Source organism: Moschus berezovskii, chromosome 4, assembly GCF_049115385.1.
Source record: "Moschus berezovskii isolate FMDL1 chromosome 4, NW_MosBer_1.0, whole genome shotgun sequence".
NCBI classification, from domain to species: Eukaryota; Metazoa; Chordata; class Mammalia; order Artiodactyla; family Moschidae; genus Moschus; species Moschus berezovskii.
The window spans coordinates 30,760,030-30,784,950 of record NC_142463.1 but is presented as its reverse complement, the minus strand read 5'-3'; the positions used below and the strand labels follow the sequence as shown (position 1 = coordinate 30,784,950).

Here is a 24,921-nt window from a genome sequence, read left to right as displayed (position 1 = left end):
TGGAAGTGGGGGAAGGGAGGATAGAAGAAACCATGTGTGTAAAATGCCTACATTAATCACATTGACAGCGACCCCTCAAGCAATGGTAGCCACTATCTTCATGATGGCTACATGTTTGATAAACATTATTAGAATCCAGAGAATTGTCTTTGAGGGGAAGAGAAAAGAGATTATTTCATGATCTAGGGCAGTCATGGAGGAAGTTTGGATGAGTTCAGGGGCAAGGGTGGTATACATATTGTAGCATATTACACAAACACCTCAAGGTCTCTTGGGCTGCTCAGAACTGGGGATTTGATAAAATTTGGCCTTCTTTCTAGGTGGAAAGCTGAAGCAAATTTTGGACTAGGAAGGAGGCAGAGGTCAGGGAGCGGGCAGAAAAGACAAACCTTTGGGCTGCTTGTCTGCTTGGCCCTCTTCTCTATGGAGGGTTTGGATTCTGTTCTACCTGTTCCTCTCTCCAGCTGAGCACATCTGGTTTTCAGGATGAAAGGATCTGAGGTGTCATGTTTAAATGTCTTCAATGACCAGCTAAAGAGCAGAAAGGATAGGAAGCATGTCAAGTCAACCCTGTGACCTCTTTGGGCTGAAAGTGATCTTCCCAACAATAAACACGGAGCCTTGGCCAGCAGAGGCCCATGAGGGTTGTTTCACTGACTGGAATTTTACTGACACACAGGCTAGAAAGCTTGGTCAGAAATTTTAACCATGTGTTTCATAAGGTCTTGAAAATCTCCAGACTCTTTTTTTTATATTATCGCAGTAGTTCATATGGTAAAGAATATGCCTGCAATGTAGGAGACCCAAGTTTGATCCCTGAGTTAGGAAGATCCCCTGGAGAAGGGAATGAAAACCTATGCCAGTATTCTTGCCTGGATTATCCAAAGGACAGGAGAGTGGAGGGCTACAGTCCATGGGGTCACAAAGAGTCAAACACAATGGAGTGACTAACACAACAGTAAGAAATGTATTAGAAAATTTGTATGATCCAGACAACTGTCCTGAGCTTTTGTAAAGAATGCCCCTATTATTTGAGCAACTGTGGTGAAAAGCCTTTTTACAGCCAAGTGGATAGTGACTTGGTAATTATCAAAATGATCACATACTTGAGTCTCAGCTTCACTGCTTTCACACTGCCTGCTTGGTAGTATTTGTATTTTGATGACATCTTTCAATGGAAACATTCCATTGTTTCAGCTTGCTGTCATCAATGTTAATTAACAGCATCAAAAATTAATTCACAGTAAGGTGTAAAGTGTTGATAGAAACTTAGAATGTTGCCCCTCCCTGAGCATTTGCAGAGATAAAGCAGGAGGGCGGTGAGATGCTGTGTTTCAGAAGCCAGACTGAGTGGTATGGAAGGTACGTCAATTGTTTGTTTGAGGATGCACTTGAATCTCCTTCCACCTGTTCTTCAGAGAAGACTAAATCTGCCACATCCACTTTGCAAAGCCATCAGTGTCAACCCTGGCCGACAACAGTCCCAGTAACTGATCTTCTCTTGGATTTACTATATGTTCATGATTTCACACTTGAAAAGAATTGCAAAAAGCACACAAATTAACTATCTCTCCATGAATGGCATAGTCTAAAACTAAGTCCTTAGAGACCCAAGACTTTGAGTTCAAATCTGAAGATCACCATTTACTAGTTGGATGCCCTTAGGTTGCATATCCATGTAGTACCTCCATTTCCAAATCTGTAAACTGGGTGTATCAATACCAAACTCACAGAACAACTATGAGAATTAAGTGGGATCATAGATAGAAACTACTAGGACACAATAAGGATTTAATAAATGTTAACTGTGTCCTACTTAAAATTCCTAAAATGGTGAGAAAAGGCAGCACATAATATTTCAGAAGCCTTTGCATTTACCCTTGGCAATTTTTTAAATAGTTGGTGGCTTACTTATACTGTTAATGATAGAATGTTTATGAAAATTTCAAATTAAAGACAAAATTTATATTATAGCTATATATGGAAAAATCCAATGTCTCTTGCTCTAAATAGAAGGTAAAACTAAATACAATAAGATCAAGCAATATTATTACATTTTAAGGAGGTGCTCAACATTAGATCTGCCCTTTTATTATTGAAAAAGGAGAATCAACAAATTCTGAAAAGTTTGTATAGACAGACTCTTAAAAAACTAAGCGGTTTTTCTCTGTGTAGTTGGGTTTAAAACAATGAAAAAGGGACAAGGTGTTTCACACTAGGATTTATTGTCACTTAACTGATGCCCTTCTGTCACTGAAATCATATTTTCCTCACTCACTCTTTAAGAAAAAAATGTAGAGGAAAAAGAAAAACTTTGGAGATAGAAGACAAGCTTTTGAAATTTAGGTCTACTTCTTACTTGTCGATTACATTAAGCAAGTTACTCCAACTCTTTGTGCCTCAGTTTCCTCATTGGTCAAATGGAATATTAACACTCAACTTGGACGATATTTGCCTGGATGCCATAAGTATATTAAGTATATAGTAAAATGCCTTGAATTTATAACAGAAAAGCAAAATATTAATACCAGGGAAAACTGCCTTGTCAGAGTGCAAATAAATAAAATAAAGGGAAAGTTATTTATATGCCCAGCCATCCAATTTGTTGGGACAAAGATGTTCTATAACTCTCATCCCAGTCGTTTCTCAGGCTGTCAGCATACAACTGAGTGGTTTTGAAGAACTCCAGGATTATATAATACTGGATGGCAATCAAGACTGTTGGACCTTCTTCTTTTACTCCTTTTTATTTTGATTTCATTTTTTAACCACATAAATTTAGAAAAAGTTTTTTCCCCTCTCTCTCTTGTTTTTTTTTTTTTTGTTGTTGTTGTTGCAAAAGACTGAGAAAATATAATTAAGAAGAAAATGAAAAGTCACTTATGATTTCACTACCCAAACAAAACCGAACTGGGTATTTTCAAATGTGTCCCTTCAGTTTTTTCTCTGCAGATTATAGGATTATAATTATTTTAATATGGAAAGCTGTTACCCTTTGTTTTGTTATTAACTTTGTTCATTTAACAAACAAAATATTCACCCACAAATATTTTTGTAAGTAACTATCATTCTAGAGTATGATTTTCATGCCTATATTGGCATAACACACAAATATAGCAAAATTTATTTATTAAACTAATATTATTAATAGTTATTTAACCTAGATAGCATATTGAAAAGCAGAGATATTACTTTGCCAACAAAAGTCTGTCTAGTCAAGGTTATGGTTTTTCCAGTGGTCATGTATGGATGTGAGAGTTGGACTGTGAAGAAAGCTGATCGCCGAAGAATTGATGCTTTTGAACTGTGGTGCTGGAGAAGACTCTTGTTGAGTCCCTTGGACTGCAGGGAGATCCAACCAGTCCATCCTGAAGGAGACCAGTCCTGGGTGTTCATTGGAAGGACTGATGCTGAGGCTGAAACTCCAATTCTTTGGCCACCTCATGTGAAGAGTTGATTCATTGGAAAAGACCCTGATGCTTGTAGGGATTGGGGGCAGGAGGAGAAGGGCATGACAGAGGATGAGATGGCTGGATGGCATCACCGACTCGATGCACATGAGTTTGGTTGAACTCCTGGCGTTTGTGATGGACAGGGAGGCCTGGCATGCTGCGATTCATGGGGTCACAAGGAGTCAGACACGACTGAGCAGCTGAACTGAACTGAAGTTTCTCTCCCTTGAGTTAATAACTACTATTTTACTAAATTAAATATTATAATTCACCACCTTTTAAATGAAACATGATCCATAAACAAAAGCATTTCTCTTAAGATAAATTATGAAAGGTGGTCTTTCTAGTCAAGATGATGTGCATTTTAAGGTTCAGACTTTGAAACTCAAGAAATTTAATACAAACTTACAGTAAAAATATAAAGAATGTACTGTTCCTAGAGTCACTCCCCAAACTAAATCTTATCAAATAAACTTAGGTGAAAATGTTATTATTTTAGTTTGTACATTTCCTCTATACTTAATGAGTGTTTCCATCTTTTTGTTTTTGTATATTTTGAGTTTATATCTTTACTTACTTTTCTTCCTGAAATATTACTAATTTTCAAAAATATTTACATATAAAGATTAGACATTTGTATATCATATACATTGGCACTAATTTTACATAACATCAGTTTATTTTTATATATGCCATTTATGATTTATAGGAAATAAAATATTACATAATCATATCTGTTAGTGACTTCCTTTATAACTCTATTTTGGTATCAAGCCTAGAATGTTTTATTCTATAGATGATATAAATTTTTGCATATATTTTCTTCTAGCACTTTACTTGTCTTTAAAAGTGAACAAAAAGTATATAAATATAATTTATTGTAAAATCTTTAATGCTTATGATGAATCACTGAAATGTTCCCACACTCCCTTGGTTTTCTCATTCACTCTCATGGTTTAAAAACGTAATCTGAAAATGAAAGTCGCTCAGTCATGTCTGACTCTTTTGTGACCCATGGACTATACAGAGACTTACTCACCCTTTTACACCCAATATCCAGATAGTCAATAAATCCTGCTAGCTCTACATTCAAAATATATCCCAATTGAGTGAAATGAACTGAATCATACAACACCTGTCCTGCCACCACCCTACCCTGACCTCTACCAATCCTCGGCTCTAGGTTTGCAGTGGACTCACCTGCTTTCCTGTTACCCTATTCTTCCCATCAGTTCAGTTCAGTTACTCAGTCATGTCCGACTCTGTCCATCATCAACTCCAAGAGTTTGATCAAACTTATCTCCATCGAATTGGTGATGTCATCCAACCATCTCATCCTCTGTCATCTGCTCCTCCTCCTGCATTCAATCATATGCTGCATCAGGGTCTTTTCTAATGAGTCAGCTCTTCCCACCAGGTAGCCAAAGTATTGGAGCTTCAGCTTCAGCATCAGTCATTCCAATGCATATTCAGGACTGATTTCCTTTAGGACTGATTTGATTGCCTTGCAGTCCAAGGGATTCTCTCTCTCTTTTTTAAATTGAAGGATAATTTCTTTACAGAATTTTGTTGTTTTCTGTCAAACAGCAACATGAACCAGCCATAGGTATATATATATATATATATATATATATATATATATATATACACACATACATATAACCCCTCCCTTTTGAGCCTCCCTCCCATCTCCCTCCCCATCTCACCCCTCTAGGTTGATACAGAGCCCCTGTTTGAGTTTACTGAGCCATACAGCAAATTCCCATCAGTTATCTACTTTACGTATGGTAATATAAGTTTCCATGTTACTCTTTCCATAGACCTCATCCTCTCCTTCCCTCTCCCCACGTCCATAAGTCTATTCTCTATGTCTGTTTCTCCATTGCTGCCCTGTAAATAAATTCTTCAGTACCATTTTCCTAGATTCCATATATGTGCATTAGAGTGCAATATTTATCTTTCTCTTTCTGAATCACTTCACTTTGTGTAATAGGTTCGAGAATCATCCACCTCATCAGAACTGACTCAAATGCATTCCTTTTTATGGCCGTGTAATATCCCACTGTGTATACGTACCACAAATTCTTTATCCATTAATCTGTCGATGGACATCTAGATTGCTTCCATGTTCTAGCTATTGTAAATAGTGCTACAATGAACAATGGGATACATGTCTCTTTTTCAATTTTGGTCTCCTCAGGGTATATTCTTAGGAGTAGGATTGCTGGGTCATATGGTGGTTTTATTCCTAGTTTTTTAAGGATTCTCCATACCATCTTCCATATTGGCTATATCAATTTACATTCCCATCAACAGTGCAAAAGCATTCCATTTTCTTCAAACCCTCTCCAACATTTATTGTTTGTAGACTTTTAGATGATAGCCATACTGACTGGTGTGAGGTGATACCTCATTGTGATTTTGATTTGCATTTCTCTAATAATGAGTGATTTAAGCATCTTTTCATGTGTTTGTTAGCCATCTGTATTTCTTCCTTGGAGAAATCTCTGCTTAGGCCTTTTTACCACTTTTTGATTGGGTTGTTTGTTTTTCTAGCACTGAGTTGTATGAGCAGCTTGTGTATTTTGAAAATATATCCTTTGTCAGTTGTTTCATTTGCTATTATTTTCTCCCATTCTGAGAGTTATCCTTTCACCTTGCTTATAGTTTTCTTTGCTATGCAAAAGCTTTTAAGTTTAATCAGGTCCCACGCATTTACTTTTATTTTTACGTCCAGTAATCTAGGAGGTGGGTTATAGAGGATCTTGCTTTGATTTATGTCATCAAATGTTCTGCCTATGTTTTCCTCTAAGAGTTTTATAGTTTCTGGTCTTATATTTAGGTCTTTAATCCATTTTTAGTTTATCTTTGTGTATGGTGTTAGGAAGTGTTCTAATTTCATTCTTTTACATGTAGTTGTCCAGTTTTCCCAGCACCATTTATTGAAGAGGCTGTCTTTGTCCCACTGTATATTCTTGCCTCCTTTGTCAAAAATAAGGTACCCATAGGTGCATGAGTCTATTTCTGGGCTATCTGTCTTGTTCCATTGGTTTATATTTCTGTTTTTTGTGCCAGTACCATAATGTATTGATGACTGTAGCTTTGTAGTATAATCTGAAGTCAGGAAGGTTGATTCCTCCAGCTCCATTCCTCTTCTCAAGATGCTTTGGCTATTTGGGGTCTTTTGTGTATCTATATGAATTGTGAAATTTTTTGTTTTAGTTCTGTGAAAAATACCATTGGTAATTTGATAGGGACTGCATTGAATCTGTAGATTGCTTTTGGTAGTATAGTCATTTTCAAAATATTGATTCTTCCTACCCAGGAACATGGAATATCTCTCCATCTGTTTATGTTGCCTTTGATTTCCTTCATCAGTGTCTTCTAATTTTCTGTGTACAGTTCTTTTGTCTCCTTAGGTAAGTTTATTCCTAGGTCTTTAATTCTTTCTGTTGCAAAGGTGAATGGGATTGATTCCTTAATTTCTATTTCTGATTTATCATTGTTAGAATATAGAAATGCAAGTGATTCCTATGTATTGGTTATGCATCCTGCAACTTTGCTAAATTCACTGATTAGCTCTAGTAATTTTCTGATACTATCTTGAGGGTTTTCTATGTACAGTATCATGTCATCTGCAAAGAGTGAGAGCTTTAATTCTTCTTTTCTGATCCATATTTTTTTATTTCTTTTTCTTCTCTGATTGCTATAGCTAGGACTTCCAGAACCATGTTGAATAGTAGTGTTGAAAGTGGGCATCCTTGTCTTATTCCTGATCTTTGGAGAATGTTTTCAGTTTTCAATCATTGAGAATAATGTTTGCTGTTCGGTTCAGTTCAGTTGCTCAGTCATGTCCGACTCCTTCCGACCCCATGAATCGCAGCACACCAGGCCTCCCTGTCCATCACAAACTCCAGGAGTTCAACCAAACTCATGTGCATCGAGTCGGTGATGCCATCCAGCCATCTCATCCTCTGTCATGCCCTTCTCCTCCTGCCCCCAATCCCTACAAGCATCAGGGTCTTTTCCAATGAATCAACTCTTCACATGAGGTGGCCAAAGAATTGGAGTTTCAGCCTCAGCATCAGTCCTTCCAATGAACACCCAGGACTGGTCTCCTTCAGGATGGACTGGTTGGATCTCCTTGCAGTCCAAGGGACTCTCAAGTGTCTTCTCCAGCACCACAGTTCAGTTAGTTAGTTCAGTTCAGTCGCTCAGTCGTGTCCGACTCTTAGCGACCCCATGAACCACAACACGAAAGGCCTCCCTGTCCATCACCAACTCCCGGACTTCACTCAAACTCATGTCCATCGAGTCGGTGATGCCATCCAGCCACCTCATTCTCTGTCGTCCCCGTCTCGTCCTACCCCCAATCGCTCCCAGCATCAGAGTCTTTTCCAGGGAGTCAACTCGTCGCATGAGGTGGCCAAAGTATTGGAGTTTCAGCTTTAGCATCAGTCCTTCCAAAGAACACCCAGGATTGATCTCCTTTAGAATGGACTGGTTGGATTTCCTTGCAGTCCAAGGGACTCTCAAGAGTCTTCTCCAGCACCACAGTTCAAAAGCATCAATTCTTCGGCGATCAGCTTTTTTCACAGTCCAACTCTCACATCCATACATGACCATGGGAAAAACCATTGCCTTGACTAGACGGACCTTGGTTGGCAAAGTAATGTCTCTGCTTTTCAATATGCTATCTAGGCTGGTCATAACTTTCCTTCCAAGGAGTAAGCGTCTTTTAATTTCCTGGCTGCAATCAGCATCTGCAGTGATTTTGGAGAACAAAAAAATAAAGTCTGACACTGTTTCCACTGTTTCCCCATCTATTTCCCAAAAAGTGATGGGACCAGATGCCATGATCTTCGTTTTCTGAATGTTGAGCTTCAAACCAACCTTTTCACTCTCCTCTTTTACTTTCATCAAGAGGCCTTTGAGTTCCTCTTCACTTTCTGCCATAAGGGTGGTGTCATCTGCATATCTGAGGTTATTGATATTTCTCCCAGCAATCTTGATTCCAGCTTGTGCTTCTTCCAGCCCAGCGTTCCTCATGATGTACTCTGCATATAAGTTAAATAAGCAGGGTGACAATATACAACCTTGATGTACTCCTTTTCCTGTTTGGAACCAGTCTGCTGTTCCATGTCCAGTTCTAACTGTTGGTTCCTGACCTCCATACAGGTTTCTCAAGAGGCAGGTCAGGTGGTCTGGGATTCCCATCTCTTTCAGAATGTTCCACAGTTTATTGTGATCCACACAGTCAAAGGCCTTGGCATAGTCAATGAAACAGACATAGATGTTTTTCTGGAACTCTCTTGCTTTCTCCATAATCCAGCGGACATTGGCAATTTGATCTCTGGTGCCTCTCTTTTCTAAAACCTGCTTGAACATCAGTTCAAAAGCATCAATTCTTCGGTGCTCAGCTTTCTTCACAGTCCAACTCTCACATCCATACATGACCACGGGAAAAACCATAGCCTTGACTAGACAGACTTTTGTTGGCAAAGTAATATCTCTGCTTTTTAATATGCTATCTAGGCTGGTCATAACTTCTCTTCCAAGGAGTAAACATCTTTTAATTTCATGGCTTCAATCACTATCTGCGGTGATTTTGGAGCCCAAAAAAATAAACTCTGACACTGTTTCCACTGTTTTCTCATCTATTTCTCATGAAGTGATGGGACCAGATGCCATGATCTTAGTTTTCTGAATGTTGAGCTTCAAGCCAACTTTTTCACTCTCCTCTTTCACTTTCATCAAGAGGCTTTTGAGTTCCTCTTCACTTTCTGCCATAAGGGTGGTGTCATCTGAATATCTGATGTTATTGGTATTTCTCCCAGCAATCTTGATTCCAGCTTGTGCTTCTTCCAGCCAAGCCTTTCTCATGATGTTCTCTGAATAGAAGTTAAATAAACAGGGTGACAATGATACAACCTTGACGTACTCCTTTTCCTATTTGGAACCAGTCTGTTGTTCCATGTCCAGTTTAACTGTTGCTTTCTGACCTGAATATAGGTTTCTGAAGATGCAGGTCAGGTGATCTGGTATTCCCATCTCTTTCAGAATTTTCCACAGTTTACTGTGATCCACACAGTCAAAGGCTTGGCATAGTCAATAAAGCCGAAATGGATGCTTTTCTAGAACTCTCTTGCTTTTTCCATGATCCAGTGGATGTTGGCAATTTGATCTCTGGTTCCTCTGCCTTCTCGAAAACCAGTTTGAACATCTGGAAGTTCACGGTTCCCATACTGTTGAAGCCTGGCTTGGAGAATTTTGAGCATTACTTTACTAGCGTGTGAGATGAGTGCAATTGTGCAGTAGTTTGAGCATTCTTTTGCATTGCCTTTCTTTGGGATTGGAATGAAAACGGACCTTTTCCAGTCCTGTGGTCACTGCTGAGTTTTCCAAATTTGCTGGCATATTGAGTGCAGCACTTTCACAGCATGATTGTTCAGGATTTGAAATAGCTCAACTGGAATTCCTTCACCTCTACTAGCTTTGTTCGTAGTAATGCTTTCGAAGGCCAACTTGACTTCACATTCCAGGATGTCTGGTTCTAGGTGAGTGATCACACCATCATGATTATCTGGGTCATGAAGATCTTTTTTGTATTTCTATGTATTCTTGCCACCTCTTCTTAACATCGTCTGCTTCTATTAGGTCCATACCATTTCTATCCTTTATTGAGCCCATCTTTGCATGAAATGTTCCCTTGGTATCTCTAATTAAGTTAGGTTCTTTCTATACCCATTTTTTGAGGAGTTTTAACCATAAATGGGTGCTGAATTTTGCCAAAAGCTTTTTCTGCCTCTATTGAGATGATCATATCGTCTTTATTTTTCAATTTGTTAATATGGTGTATCACATTTATTGATTTGTATTTATTAAATAATTCTTGCATTCCTGGAATAAACCCAACTTGATCATGGTTTATGAGCTTTTTGATGTGTTGCTGAATTCTGTTTGCTAAAATTTTGTTGAGGATTTTTGAATCTATGTTTATGAGTGATATTAGCCTCTTGTTTTCTTTTTTTGTGTTGTCTTTGACTGGTTTTGGTATCAGGTGATAGTGCCCTCCTAGAATCAGTTTGGAAGTGTTCCTTCCTCAGCAATTTTTTGAAAGAGTTTTAGAAGGATAGGAATTAGCTCTTCTCTAAATATTTGATAGAATTCTCCTGTGAAGTCATTTGGCCCTGGGCTTTTTTTGGGAGGGAGTTGTTTTTTTTTTAAATCACAACTTCAATTTCAGTGCTTGTAATTGGGTTGTTAATAATTTATATTTCTTCCTGGTTCAGTCTTGGAAGATTGAACTCTTCTAAGAATCTGTCCATTTCTTCCAGGTTAGCCATTGTTTTGCCATATAGTTGTTCATAATACTCTCTTATAATCCTTTGTATTTCTGCATTGTCTTTTGAAACCTCTCCTTTTTCTTCTAATTTTGCTAATTTGATTTTTCTCTCTTTTTTCCTCAATGAGTCTGTCTAAAGGTTTGTCAATTTTGTTATCTTCTCAAAGAACCAACTTCTAGTTCTATTAATCTTTAATATTGTTTCTTTCATTTCTTTTTCATTTATTTCTGCTTGGATCTTTATTTCATTCCGTGAACTCCCAGATGTTCAAGCAGTTTTTAGAAAAGGCAGAGGCACCAGAGATCAAATTGCCAACATCCGCTGGATCATGGATAAAGCAAGAGAGTTTCAGGAAACATCTATTTCTGCTTCATTGACTATGCCAAAGCCTTTGACTGTGTCGATCACAATAAACTGTGGAACATTCTGAAAGAGATGGGAATACCAGACCACCTGACCTGCCTCTTGAGAAACCTGTATGCAGGTCAGGAAGCAACAGTTAGAACTGGACATGGAACAACAGACTGGTTCCAAATAGGAAAAGGTGTACGTCAAGGTTGTATATTGTCACCTTGTTTTTTAACTTATATGCAGAGTACATCATGAGGAACGCTGGGCTGGAAGAAGCACAAGCTGGAACCAAGATTGCTGGGAGAAATATCAATAACCTCAGATATGCAGATGACACCACCCTTATGGCAGAAAGTGAAGAGGAACTCAAAGGCCTCTTGATGAAAGTGAAAGAAGAGAGTGAAAAGGTTGGTTTGAAGCTCAACATTCAGAAAACAAAGATCATGGCATCTGGTCCCATCACTTCATGGGAAATAGATGGAAAAACAGTGGAAACAGTGTCAGACTTTATTTTTTTGGGCTCCAAAATCACTGCAGATGCTGATTGCAGCCAGGAAATTAAAAGACGCTTACTCCTTGGAAGGAAAGTTATGACCAACCTTGATAGTATATTAAAAAGCAGAGACATTACTTTGCCAACCAAGGTCCGTCTAGTCAAGGCAATGGTTTTTCCTGTGGTCATGTATGGATGTGAGAGTTGGACTGTGAAGAAAGCTGATCGCTGAAGAATCGATGCTTTTGAACTGTGGTGTTGGAGAAGACTCTTGAGAGTCCCTTATACTGCAAGGAGATCCAACCAGTCCATTCTAGAGGAGATCAATCCTGGATGTTCATTGGAGGGACTGATGCTAAAGCTGAAGCTGCAATACTTTGGCCACCTCATGCAACGAGTTGACTCCCTGGAAAAGACTCTGATGCTGGGAGCGATTGGGGGTAGGAGGAGATGGGGACGACAGAGAATGAGATGGCTGGATGGCATCACCGACTCTGTGGACATGAGTTTGAGTGAACTCCAGGAGTTGGTGATGGACAGGGAGGCCTGGCTGCTGTGATTCATGGGGTCGCGGAGAGTCGGACACGACTGAGCGACTGAACTGAACTGAACTAATTTTGGGGGTTTTCTGTTCTTCTTTTTCCAGTTGTTTTAGGAGTAAATTTAGGTTGTCTATTCGATGTTTTTCTTGTTTCTTGAGTTAGGAAAGTATTGCTTTAAACTTCCCTCTTAGGACTGCTTTTTCTGCATTCCATACAGTTTTGAGTTGTCATGCTTTCATTGTCATTTGTTTCTAGAAATTATTTGTGTATTTGTGTGTATTTATGTATTTTCGTGTCCATGAATTTGTGTTTATTACAGTTTTTCTTTCTTGTAATTGATTTCTAGTCTCATAGTTTTGTGGTCAGAGAAGATGTTTAATATGATTTAAATTTTCTTAAATTTACTGAGGTTTGATTTGTGACCCAAGATGAAATCTATCCTGGAGAATGTTCCTTATGCATTTGGATGTATTCTTCTGCATTTGGATGGAATGTCCTGAAGATATCAATGAGATCCACCTCATCTAATGTATCATTTAAGACTTGTGTTTCCTTATTAATTTTCTGTTTTGATGATCTGTCCATTGGTGTGGGTGGGGTGTTAAAATCTCTTACTATTATTTATTGTGTTACTGTCAATTTCTTCTTTTACATCTATTAGTGTTTGTCTTATGCATTGAGGTGTTCCTTTGTTGGGTGTATAGATATTTACAGCTGTTATGTCTTCCTCTTGGATTGATCCCTTGATCATTATGTAGTGTCCTTCCTTATCTCTTGTAATCTTTATTTTAAGGTCTATTTTGTCTGATATGAGGATTGCTACTCCAGCTTTCTTTTGCTCCCCATTTGCATGGAATAAATGTTTCCATCCTCTTTCAGTCTATAGGTGTCTTTAGGTCTGGAGTGGGTTTCTTGTAGATAGCACATATATGGGTCTTGTTTTTATATCCATTCAACCAGTCTGTGTCTTTCGGTTCAAGCATTTAATCCATTTACATTTCAAGTAATTATTGATATATATGTTCCTATTGCCATTTTCTTAATTGTTTTGGGTTGATTTAGTAGATTATTTTTTCTTCTCTTGTATTTCTTGACTATATAATTTCATTTAATATTTGTTGTAAAGATGGTTTGGTGGTACTGAATTCTTTTAACTTTTGTTTATCTGAAAAACTTTTTTATCTCTCCTTCAATTTTGAATGAGATCCTTCCTGGGTACAGTAATCTTGGCTGTAGATTTTTCCCTTTCAGTACTTTAAATATATCCTGCCATTCCTTTCTGGCCTGCAGAGTTTCTGCTGAAAGATCAGCTGTTAAGCATATGGGGTTTTCCTTGTATGTTACTTGTTGCTTTTAATATTCTTTCCTTTGCTTCTTTTAATATTCTTTCTTTGTGTTCAGTCTTTGTTAGTTTGATTACTATGTGTCTTGGTGTGTTTCTCCTTGGGTTTATCCTGTATCGGACTCTTTGTGCCTCATGGACTTCATTGACTATTTCCTTTTCCATGTTGGGGAAATGTTCAACTATAATCTCTTCAAAAATTTTCTCATACCCTTTCTTTTTCTCTTCTTCTTTTGGGACCCCTATAATTCGAGTGTTGCTGCTTTTGATATTGTCCCAAAGGTCTCTGAGACTGTCCCCAGTGCTTTTCATTCTTTTGTCTTTTTTCTGCTCTTCAGAAGTTATTTCCACCATTTAATCTTCCAGCTCACTGATTTTTTTTTCTGCTTCAGATATTCTGCTATTGATTCCTTCTAGAGTAATTTTCAATTAATTTCAGTAATTGTGTTGTTTGTCTCTGGATGTTCATTCTTTAATTCTTCTAGGTCTTTGTTAATTGATTCTTGCATTTTCTCCATTTTGTTTTCAAGGTTTTTGCTCATTTTTACTATCATTATTCTGAATTCTTTTTCAGGTAGTTTGCCTAGTTCCTCTTCATTTATTTGGACTTCTGTATTTCTAGTTTGTTTCTTCATTTGTGTAATATTTCTCTGCTTTTCATGATTTTTTTAAGCTTATTGTATTTGAGGTCTCCTTTTCCTAGACTTCAAGGTTGAAATCTTTCTTCCTTTTGGTTTCTACCTTCCTAAGGTTTGCCCAAGGTAAGCTTTGTATAGGGTGAGATTTGTGCTGAATTTTTGTTTGTTTTGTTTGTTTTTCCTCTCATGGGCAAGGCTGAGTGAGGTGGTAATCCTGTCTGCTGATGATTGGGTTTGTATTTTTCTTTTGTTTGTTGTTTAAATGAGGCATCCTGCACAGGGTACTATTGGTGGTTGGGTGATGCCAGGCCTTGTATTCCAGTGGTTTCCTTTGTGTGAGTTCTCTCTATTTGATACTGCCTAGGGTTGGTTCTCTGGTCGTCTAGGGTCTTGGAGTCAGTGCTCCCATTTCAAAGGTTCAGGGTTTTATCTCTTGTCAGGAACCAAGATTCCACAAGTGGTTGTTATGGCATTAAGTGAGATTAAAACAAATATTTAAAAAGGAGAAACCAAAGATGAACCCCAAACAAATGGCAGTCACAAAATTGGGCAAATAATAATTAAAATAATGGAATATACACATGTACATATACACCCATGATCAAAAACAAAACAGGCCAACAAAAACATAGTACAATAGACTGACCCGGCAAACGAAGGAAATAAAAAATGATATTTACCAGCTAAGAACAAAACTAATTAAAGCACAAACTGAAAAACAAAACTAAGGCAAAGTGCCACGTGGGGAATAAAGCAATAAAAACAAAACTAACAGATTTGTTGAAAGTAAAGGAAAGAAAGAAAAGAAAGAACGAATAGATATGCAAAGTTAAATAGAGGTCGATGAAGAAGATTTATACACATTAAAGATTAACTGCAAGGGGGAAAGCAGTAGGAAAGGCAAACAAAGGAGTAAATGTAGAAAAAGTAGACTGGGTTTACAAAATTAAAATTATAAGAAAGAAAAAAGAAAAAAATAAATGAAGAAGAAAGAAAGAAGAAAAACTCCACATTACTGCAAAAGCCCAATGTAGATGCAGAGGTTTATAACAACAATAAAAATTGTGACTGAATATACACATATACACCTATACACAAAATCAAAACAGTCCAACAAAAATAAAATACAATAGATTGACCTGGAGAACAAAGGGAACCAAAAATTATATCTATCAGAACAAAACTAACTAAAGTGCAAACTGGAAAAAAAAAAAAAAAAACTAAAGCAAGATGCCAGTTGGGGACTAAAGCAATGAAAATAAAACTAACAAATATGTTGAGAGGAAAGGAAAGAAAGAAAATAAAGAAAGAATAGATATGGAAAGTTAAATAGAAGTAAATGAAGAAGAATTTATATACATAAAGGATTAGCTGCAAGGGGAAAAGAACAGTGGGAAAGGCTAACAAAGGAATAAGTGTGGAAAAAATAATAATAGGTTTTAAAAATTAAAATTAAAAAAGAGAAAAGGGCGAGGGGGAGGCAAACTCCCCAGAAATGCAAAAGCCTAACATAGAGGCAGAGGTTTATAACAACAATAAATATGTGACTGAGAAAAAAAAAGAAAACTCAAAATCTTAATCATATTTCATAGTGCCAATAAAATCGACAACTACAACGGGGTGGGGGTGGGGACGGAAATCCAAAAGAATCTACAGAACAAGTCAAAACATAAGAATAATAAATGTTTTTCTTGAGTCACTGCTGTCAGTGTCCTTTCCCTCTCTGGGAGTCACACGCCACCTCACCTCCCTAGAATGTCCTCTAACACTGTGCTGATCTCTGGACCTGATTTGGGGGCAGCTCAGATTCTAATCTGGTTCTACACCTCTGTATTCTTGCTTCCAATAGCCACAACTATCATAACTAGTGTGTTTTCTTCTGTGGGAGCTCTCAATGACCTTTTATATATTCCATAGGCACAGAGTCTGCCTAGTTGATCCTGTGGATTTAATCTGCAGCTTGTCCAGCTGGTGGGAAGGCTTTGGGTCTTCTTCTTTAGTCACACTCTCCCTGGATTTCAGTTGTTTTATTTCCACCTCTGCATGTGGGTCGTCCACTGGGGTTTGCTCCTGAGACTGCCCTGGAGGACTTGGGTCTACCCAGTGAGGGCCAAGTGCAGAGGTGGTGCAGCTACTTGGGTCGTAGGAGTTCTGGAAGCACCAGGTACTCAGGGGAGTTGGCAGCTAGGGCAGCAGGAAATAAAGTGCTCTAGAGGGGTATGGCAACAAGTATTGGCCAATACGTTCCAGTATTCTTGCCTGGAGAAGTCCCCTCCCTGACAGAGAAGCCTGACAGTCCACAGTCTACAGGGTCACAAAGAGTTGGACACTACTGAAGTGACCCTGTGCTCATAGGCACAAGACTATTTTGCCTGTGGCAGCTCTGCCCCAGTGAGAGTTGCGCATGAAGGTGTCACAGCTGCTTGGCTTGTGGGCACCCTGATGGCACCAAGTGTGCAGGGACATGGACTGCCTCCACCACAGGAGTTACGTCCCTATCAGAGTCTTTTTTCAAAACCTCTTGTAGATGGCAATCAGAAGCCCTCTTTGGCCAGTCTTTCTCTGTAGCTCTGTCCCATTCAGGCACTTCAAGGACTTCCTTGCCTAGGGTCCTTCTCTGTTGTTCAGTGCATCAGGCACATAGAGGGGGCTCCCCTGGCTGGGGTCCTACTCTGTAGATCAGCACATCAGTCACTTAAAGAAGCACCCTGGGTGGGGTCCTACTCTGTAGTTCAGTGTGTCAGGTGTTTGATGGGCCAGCCTCTCTATTGTTCAGCTGCCAATGCTGGTGTGTTGGGGAGAGAGGCTATGGTGATGGCTCCACCCCTCACATGTGACTCAGCAGTATCGCCTTGTATCTGTGACTGACTGGCTTTCCTCCACAGGCATTTCCCACCATAATCTCCTCCTTCACATCCCCTCAATCCTTCACTCTGCAGTCAATAGCAGCCCTTGCCTGGGGATTGCGTCACAATCTCTAAACTGCAGCTCCGCTGCTGAGCAGTCTGGGGTATGTATGGCTGTTGCAAGGACTGTCTAATTCTCATTCATTTATGCTGCCACAGACCAGCTGTTTCACTCTCAGCCTTAAATGTTTCTCCTCTGACTCAGTGAGGTGCCCCAATGTGGGGATTGGACCCCTACTTCAGTTCCCCTACCTGCCAAGGGCAGGTCCAGTCCTACCAACACTCCTGTTTTTTCCCATAGTTCCTTGGTCCTACTGAGTTTTGCTTGGGTCTTTATATTCTTTTCTGCTGGTTACATACCCCTGTGCACTCTCAGCTGGTGTTCTGCATGCACTTCTGTGTGTGTCTGAAGGTATATTCCTGATGTATCAGTGGAGAGAGATGTACTCCACGTCTATCTACTCCTCCGCTATCTTGTTCACTCAGGCAGATTCTTTACTGTCTGAGCCCGAAGGGACTCTCAAGAGTCTTTTCCAATACCACAGTTCAAAAGCATCAATTCTTCAGCAGTCAACTTTCTTTATAGTCCAACTCTCACATCCATTCATGACTACTGGAAAAATAGTAGTCTCCATACCTTTGACTAGAGATACCTTTGCTAGCAAAGGAATGTCTCTGCTTTTCAACATGCTGTCTAGGTTGCTCATAGCTTTTCTTTCAAGGAGCAAGCATTTGTTAATTTCATGGCTGGAGTCACCATTTGCAGTGATTTTGGAGCCCAAGAAGATAAAGTCTGTCACTGTTCCCACTGTTTTACCATCTACTTGCCATGAAGTGATGGGAATAGATACCATGATCTTAGTTTTTTGAATGTTGAGTTTTAAGCCAACTTTTTCACTCTCCTCTTTCACTTTCATCAAGAGGCTTTTTAGTTCCTCTTCACTTTCTTTCATAAGGGTGGTGTCACCTGCATAACTGAGGTTATAGATGTTTCTCCCGGCAATCTTGATTCCAGCTTGTGCTTCATACAGCCTGGCATTTCACATAATGTACTCTGCAAATCAGTTAAACAAGCAGGGTGACAATATACAGCCTTGACATACTTCTTTCCCAATTTGGAACCAGTTTGTTGTTCCATGTCCAGTTCTAACTGTTGCCTCTTGACCTGCATATAGGTTTCTCAGGAGGCAAGTCAGGTAGTCTGGTATTCCCATCTCTTTAAGAATTTTCCACAGTTTGTTGTTATCTACACAGTGAAGGTTTGGCGTAGTCAATAAAGCATAAGTAGCTGTTTCTCTGGAATTCTCTTTCTTTTTCTAAGATCCAACAGGTGTTAGCAATTTGATCTCTAGTTCCTCTTCCTTTTCTAAATCCAGCTTGAACATCTGGAATTTCTTGGTTCACGTACTATTGACACCAGGCTTGGAGAATTTTGAGCATTACTTTGCTAGCGTGTGAGATGAGTCTGATTGTGAGGGTAGTTTGAGCATTCTTTGGCATTGCCTTTCTTTGGGATTGGAATGAAAACTGACCTTTTCCAGCCCTGTGGCTACTGTTGAATTTTCCAAATGTACTGGCATATTGAGTGCAGCACTTTAACAGCATCATCTTTTAGGACTTGAAATAGTTCAGGTGGAATTCCATCACCTCCACTATCTTTGTTTGTAGTGATGCTTCCTAAGGCTCACATGACTTTTGATTCCAAGATATTTGGCTCTAGGTGAGTGATCACATCACCGTGTTTCTCTGGGTAATGATGATCTTTTTTGTATAGTTCTTCTGTGTATTCTTGCCACCTTTTCTTAATATTGTCTGCTTTTGTTAGGTCCATACCACCTCTGTCCTTTTTTGTACGCATTTTTGCATGATATATTCCCTTGGCATCTCTAATTTTCTTGAAAAGATCTCTAGTCTTTCCCATTCTATTGTTTCCCTGTTTGTATTGTTCACTTAGGAAGGCTTTCTTATCTCTCCTAGCTATTCATTGTAACTCTGCATTCAAATAGATATATCTTTCCTTTTCTCCTTTTCCTTTAGCTTCTCTTTTATCAGCTGCTTGTGATGCCTCCTCAGACAACCATTTTGCCTTTTTGAATTTCTTTTTCTTGTGGATGGTCTTGCTCACTACCTCCTGTACAATGTCACAAACCTCTGTCTATAGTTCCTCAGGCACTCTGTCTAGCAGATCTAATCCCTTAAATCTATTTGTCACTAAACCTTGTACACACCAGGAGTCAGGAGAAAGGAGCAGTGTCCTCACAAGAGATTGAATTAGACTTGCTTGTGAGTGTCCAGGAACCTCTGGTAGAGGTATGGGTTGACAGTTTGGACTGACCAAACAACAGGAAGGGAACACAGTCCCCACCCATTGACAGAAAATTGGATTACAGATTTACAGATCATGGCTCAGAACATCAGAACAAGACCCAGTTTCCCCCACAGTCTCTCCCATCAGGAAGCATCCATAAGCCTCTTATCCTTATTTATCAGAGGGCAGACAGAATGAAAACCACGATCACAGAAAATGAATCAAACTGAACACATGGACCACAGTCTTGTCTAACTCAATGAAACTATGACCCATGCCACATAGGACCACCCAAGATAGATGTGTCATGGTGGAGAGTTCTAACAAATGTGTCTACTGGAGAAGGGGATGAATGGCAAACCACTTCAGTATTCTTGCCTTGAGAACCCCATGAACAGTATGAAAAGGCAAAAAGATAGGACACTGAAAGATGAACTCCGCAGGTCAGTAGGTGCCCAATATGCTACTGGAGATCAGTGGAGAAATAACTCCAGAGAGAATGAAGAGATGAAGCCAAAGCAAAAACAAAACAAAACAAAAACTCACAGTTGTGGATGTGACTGGTGACGGAAGCAAGGTCCAATGCTAAAAAGAGCAATATTGCATAGGAACCTGTAATGTTAGGTCCATGAATCAAGGCAGACTGTAAGTGATCAAACAGGAGATGGCAAGAGTAAACGTCGACGTTTTAGGAATCAGTGAAGTAAAATGGACTGGAATGGGTGAATTTAACTCAGATGACCATTATATCAACTACTGTTGGCAACAATCCCTTAGAAGAAATGGAGTGGCCCTGATAGTAAACAAAAGAGTAAGAAATGCAGTACTTGAGTGCAGTCTCAAAATAGACAAAATGATCTCTGTTCATTTTCGAGGCAAACCATTCAACATCAGTTCAGTTCAGTTCAGTTGCTCAGTTGTGTCTGATTCTTTGTGACCCCATGAACCACAGCACGCCAGGCCTCTCTGTCCATCACCAACTCCTGGAGCCTACCCAAACCCATGTCCATTGAGTCGGTGATGCCATCCAACCATCTCATCCTCTGTTGTCCCCTTCTCCTCCTGCTCTCAATCTTTCCCAACATCAGGGTCTTTTCAAATGAGTCAACTCTTCTTATCAGGTGGCCAAGATATTGGCGTTTCAGCTTCAACATCCATCCTTCCAATGAATATCCAGGACTGATCTCCTTTAGGATGGACTGGTTGGATCTCGTTGCAGTCCAAGGGACTCTCAAGAGTTTTCTCTAACACCACAGTTCAAAAGCATCAATTCTTCGGTGATCAGCTTTCTTCACAGTCCAACTCAAACATCCATACATGACCACTGGAAAAACCATAGCCTTGACTAGATGGACCTTTGTTGACAAAGGAATGTCTCTTCTTTTTAATATGCTATCTAAGTTGGTCATAACTTTCCTTCCAAGGAGTAAGCGCCTTTTAATTTCATGGCAGCAATCACCATCTGCAGTGATTTTGGAGCCCCCAACAATAAAATCTGACACTGTTTCCACTGTTTACCCATCTATTTGTCATGATTTGTGATGGGACTGGATGACATGATCTTAGTTTTCTGAATGTTAAGCTTTAAGCCAACTTTTTCACTCCTCTTTCACTTTCATCAAGAGGCTCTTTAGTTCTTCTTCACTTTCTGCCATAAGAGTGGTGTCATCTGCATATCTGAGGTTATTGATATTTCTCCTGGCAATCTTGATTCTAGCTTGTGCTTCCTCTAGCCCAGCGTTCCTCATGATGTACTCTGCATGTAAGTGAAATAAACAAGGTGACAATATACAGCCTTGACATACTCATTTTCCTATTTGGAAGCAATCTGTTGTTCCATCTCCAGTTCTAACTGTGGTTTCCTGACCTGCACACAGGTTTCTCAGGAACCAGGCCAGGTGGTCTGGTATTCCCATCTCCTTCAGAATTTTCCACAGTTTATTGTGATCCACACGTCAAAAGCTTTGGCATAGTCAATAAAGCAGAAATAGATTTTTTCTGGAACTCTCTTGCTTTTTCGATGATCCATTGGATGCTGGCAATTTGATCTCTGATTCCTCTGCTTTTTCTAAAACCAGCTTTAACATCTGGAATTTCATGGTTCATGTATTGCTGAAGCCTGGCTTGGAGAATTTTGAGCATGACTTTACTAGCGTGTGAGATTAGTGCAATTGTGTGGTAGTTTTAGCACTCTGTGGGATTGCCTTTCTTTGGGACATTCAACATCACAGTAATCCAAGTCTATGCCCCAGCCACTAATCCTGAAAAAGATGAAATTGAATGGTTCTATGATGACCTACAAGACCTTCCAGAACTAACATAAAAAAAGATGTCCTTTTCATCATAGGGGACTAGAATGCAAAAATAGGAAGTCAAGAGATACCTGGAGTAACAGGTTTGGCCATGGAGTACAAAATGAAGCAGGGCAAAGGCTAACAGAGTTCTGCCAAGAGAGCATACTGGTCATAGCAAACACCCTTTTTCAACAATTCAAGAGATGACTCTACACGTGGACATCATGTGATGATCAATACTGATATCAGATTGATTATATTCTTTGCCGCCAAAGATGGAAAAATAAGACCGGGAACTGATTTGGCTCAGGTCATGAACTCCTTATTGCAAAATTCTCCCCATAGCAACCACATAGTAGTCCTGTTAAGAAAAACTAAGTGAGATCATGCCTGTCCTTGGCCTAAAACCTTCCAACAACTTGCTCTCTCATTCAGAGCAACTACCACATCCTCAAACATCTTGAAGATCCTGCATGCAAGGCCTCATCTTCCTGATCTCATTTCCTACTACTCTCTCTCCAAACAATGCGAAGGATCAGCACCCACTCCAGGGTAGTGAACATGCCAAACTCACTCCATCCTAAGATCTTTTTGCTCACTGTTTCCTCTGCCTGAGCATATAGTCCCAGTCCACCTAGCTCTCTCCCCACCTCTCTCATGTCTTTACTCAAATGTCTCTTTCTCAGTGAAACCTGGCCTCCTTATCCTATTTTCTGCTTTATTTTCCTCTGCAGCATTTTTCACCATTTAGCACATGATGTATATATTTACTTATGTATTTTGTCTCTCTCCTCCCCATTAGGATGCAGCATCAGGAAGGCAGAGTTATTGTTCACTGTATCCCTGAGAACAGTGTCCAGCACATGTCAGGCACTCAATAATTGCTTGTTGAATGAACTAACTAATTTATGATAAACTCCTTTTCATTATCACTCTGAAACTCAGTCCCACTCCACTACCTAGAGGTAAATATCAGTAAATGAAGAAAACAAGTTGGAGAACATTATATACAAGCAATCCTTAATGTTAAGAAAAAGAAAATGCCAAAATAAAGTTATGGAAGAACACACAACAAACTAAGAAGCTGTTGTTACATCTGGAAGTTATTTTTATATGAATGGTGATGGGGGATATATTTTTTCCCAAGTGACTAGTCAATTGTGCTATTATTATTAAAAACTATCCAAGAATTCCCCTCTGATATGTTATGCCACTTTTAACATATATCTGTTTCTACTTGGACTGGGTTCCTGAACTGTCTACAGCTGTAATGGACAATTTTTTAACTATAGCTTTATATCAGACTTGCCTATAAGGGTTATTTATCTCATTACTCTTTCTAAAAATATCCCTGACTATTTTCATAAATTTATTTTTTTTAATATCTTTTGAAATTAAGCTGTTAGTCTAAAGAATTAAAATTTTAATTAAGATTTTATTAAGTTTACAGGTTATTTTGTAGAGAACTGGCATATTTATAACATTAAGCTTTCCATATTAGAAAATGGCATGACTTCCCAATAATTCATGTCTTTTATGGCCCAGAATATTTGTCTTCCTTAGGTTAAGTATATTCCCTTTTTACTCAATTTTTATTGTTACTACTGACATATAGAACAATTATTAATTTTTGTGCATTTTTATCATGAATCAATGCACTGAATCGTAGTCCTAGAGTTTCATTGTAGCTATTGCTATGTCTCTTTGGCTTTCTGGATAGATAGTCATCACCTTGAAATAACAATAATTTTGCATCCTCCTTGCTTAATCAGAATTTCCTAGAATTCAGAGCTTGAGCTTTGGCTTAAATTTGAGTAACTTGGTAGGAAATGGAAGCAATGGAGTCTCATGTAACAGCTCTTTCACACTGGGGAATAAAACAGAGAAAGACAACAAATGGATATATTATCAAGTGGGTCTTGAGTGGGTATTGTGAAGACTCTTGAGAGTCCCTTGGACTTCAAGGAGAAATCAAACCAGTCAAACCTAAAGGAAATCAACCCTGAATATTCATTGGAAGGACTGATGCTGAAGCTCTGATACTTCAATTTAAAGAGCCAACTCATTGGAAAAGACCCTGACACTGGGAAAGATTGGAGGCAAAAAGAGAAGAGGGAACAGAGAATGAGATGGTTAGATAGCATCACAAACTCAATGGACATGAATTTGAGCAAACTTTAGGAGATAGTGTTGTCCACCTATTCCATGATATATTAGCTATTGCCACAGAGCCCTGCAAGCCAAGGCATCTTAACTGCCACTCCAAGATTGCTTCCCATTTTGGGAATTATGTCCACCTTATCTCTGATAGTTGAAAATTATTTTCTGGCCTCTACAATTCCAGCAGCATCTCCCCTGCCCACTCTGGTCAATAAAAGATAGATGTCACTGAATTTCTCAAAGAAGCCAATAGCATTTGATGTAGAATAAATAACATAATAGCATAGTATATGTTGCCTTGACAAACTGAATATCCTCTTGATCTTTTTCAGGAACACAGATAGTAAGATTTCTATTCTCATCTGATAAATTCATTTTAATATTCTTACTTCTCTTACTTTCTGATCATTTTCTTGCATTTCTATCTCAGTATGGTCATTTAAAATGCAAGATCTTGAATTAGAACTAGTTACAGATATACTTGCAAGAATGTTGAATCTTGAGTCAAAAAATTCTTGCCTACCTAGTCTTGTATTCTGCCTCCTTAGATCCCACACCTCAAGATCTATTCTTACATATACCCTATGGTTCTGTGAATGTTAGGAGAAAGATGTTTCCTCTTGGAGCAGGGACTGCAATTTCCTGCCTAAGCGATACTAAGACTTGACTTTGGCTATCAGTCAGAAGGCAATGAGGGATTTCTAGGACAGGGAGGCCTGGCATGATTCATGGGGTCACAAAGAGTCGGTCACGACTGAGCAACTGAACTGAACTGAACTGAAGCATTATATTAAGAGTACTTGCTTCAGGTGATGTTTTAGATTGGGTTCTTCTCGGCAAAGATACTGAGCCAAGAATTCTGGTGCAAGTGATTAATAAAATATCCATGAGGATATCAGTAAAGGAATGGTAGAGCAGGTTAGGGAAGAAAAAGCCAAGAAAATGTGAAATTTGGGGTGAAGTCCCAAACTCATTTGTACACAAGTGTTCACAGAAATTTTACCCATAGTAGTCAATGGAAACAATGTAAGTACTCATCAACAGGTAGACAGATAATCAAATTGTGTTACTCGTATAATGGAATGTTAC

The 24,921-nt window shown here is 38.9% G+C and overlaps 1 pseudogene; it reads right to left on the bottom strand.

Annotated features, from left to right (window-relative positions):
* Positions 1 to 248: 248 nt before the first annotated feature.
* The window catches only part of LOC148778025 (uncharacterized), a 318,848-nt pseudogene continuing 294,175 nt past the window's right edge, over positions 249 to 24,921 (bottom strand).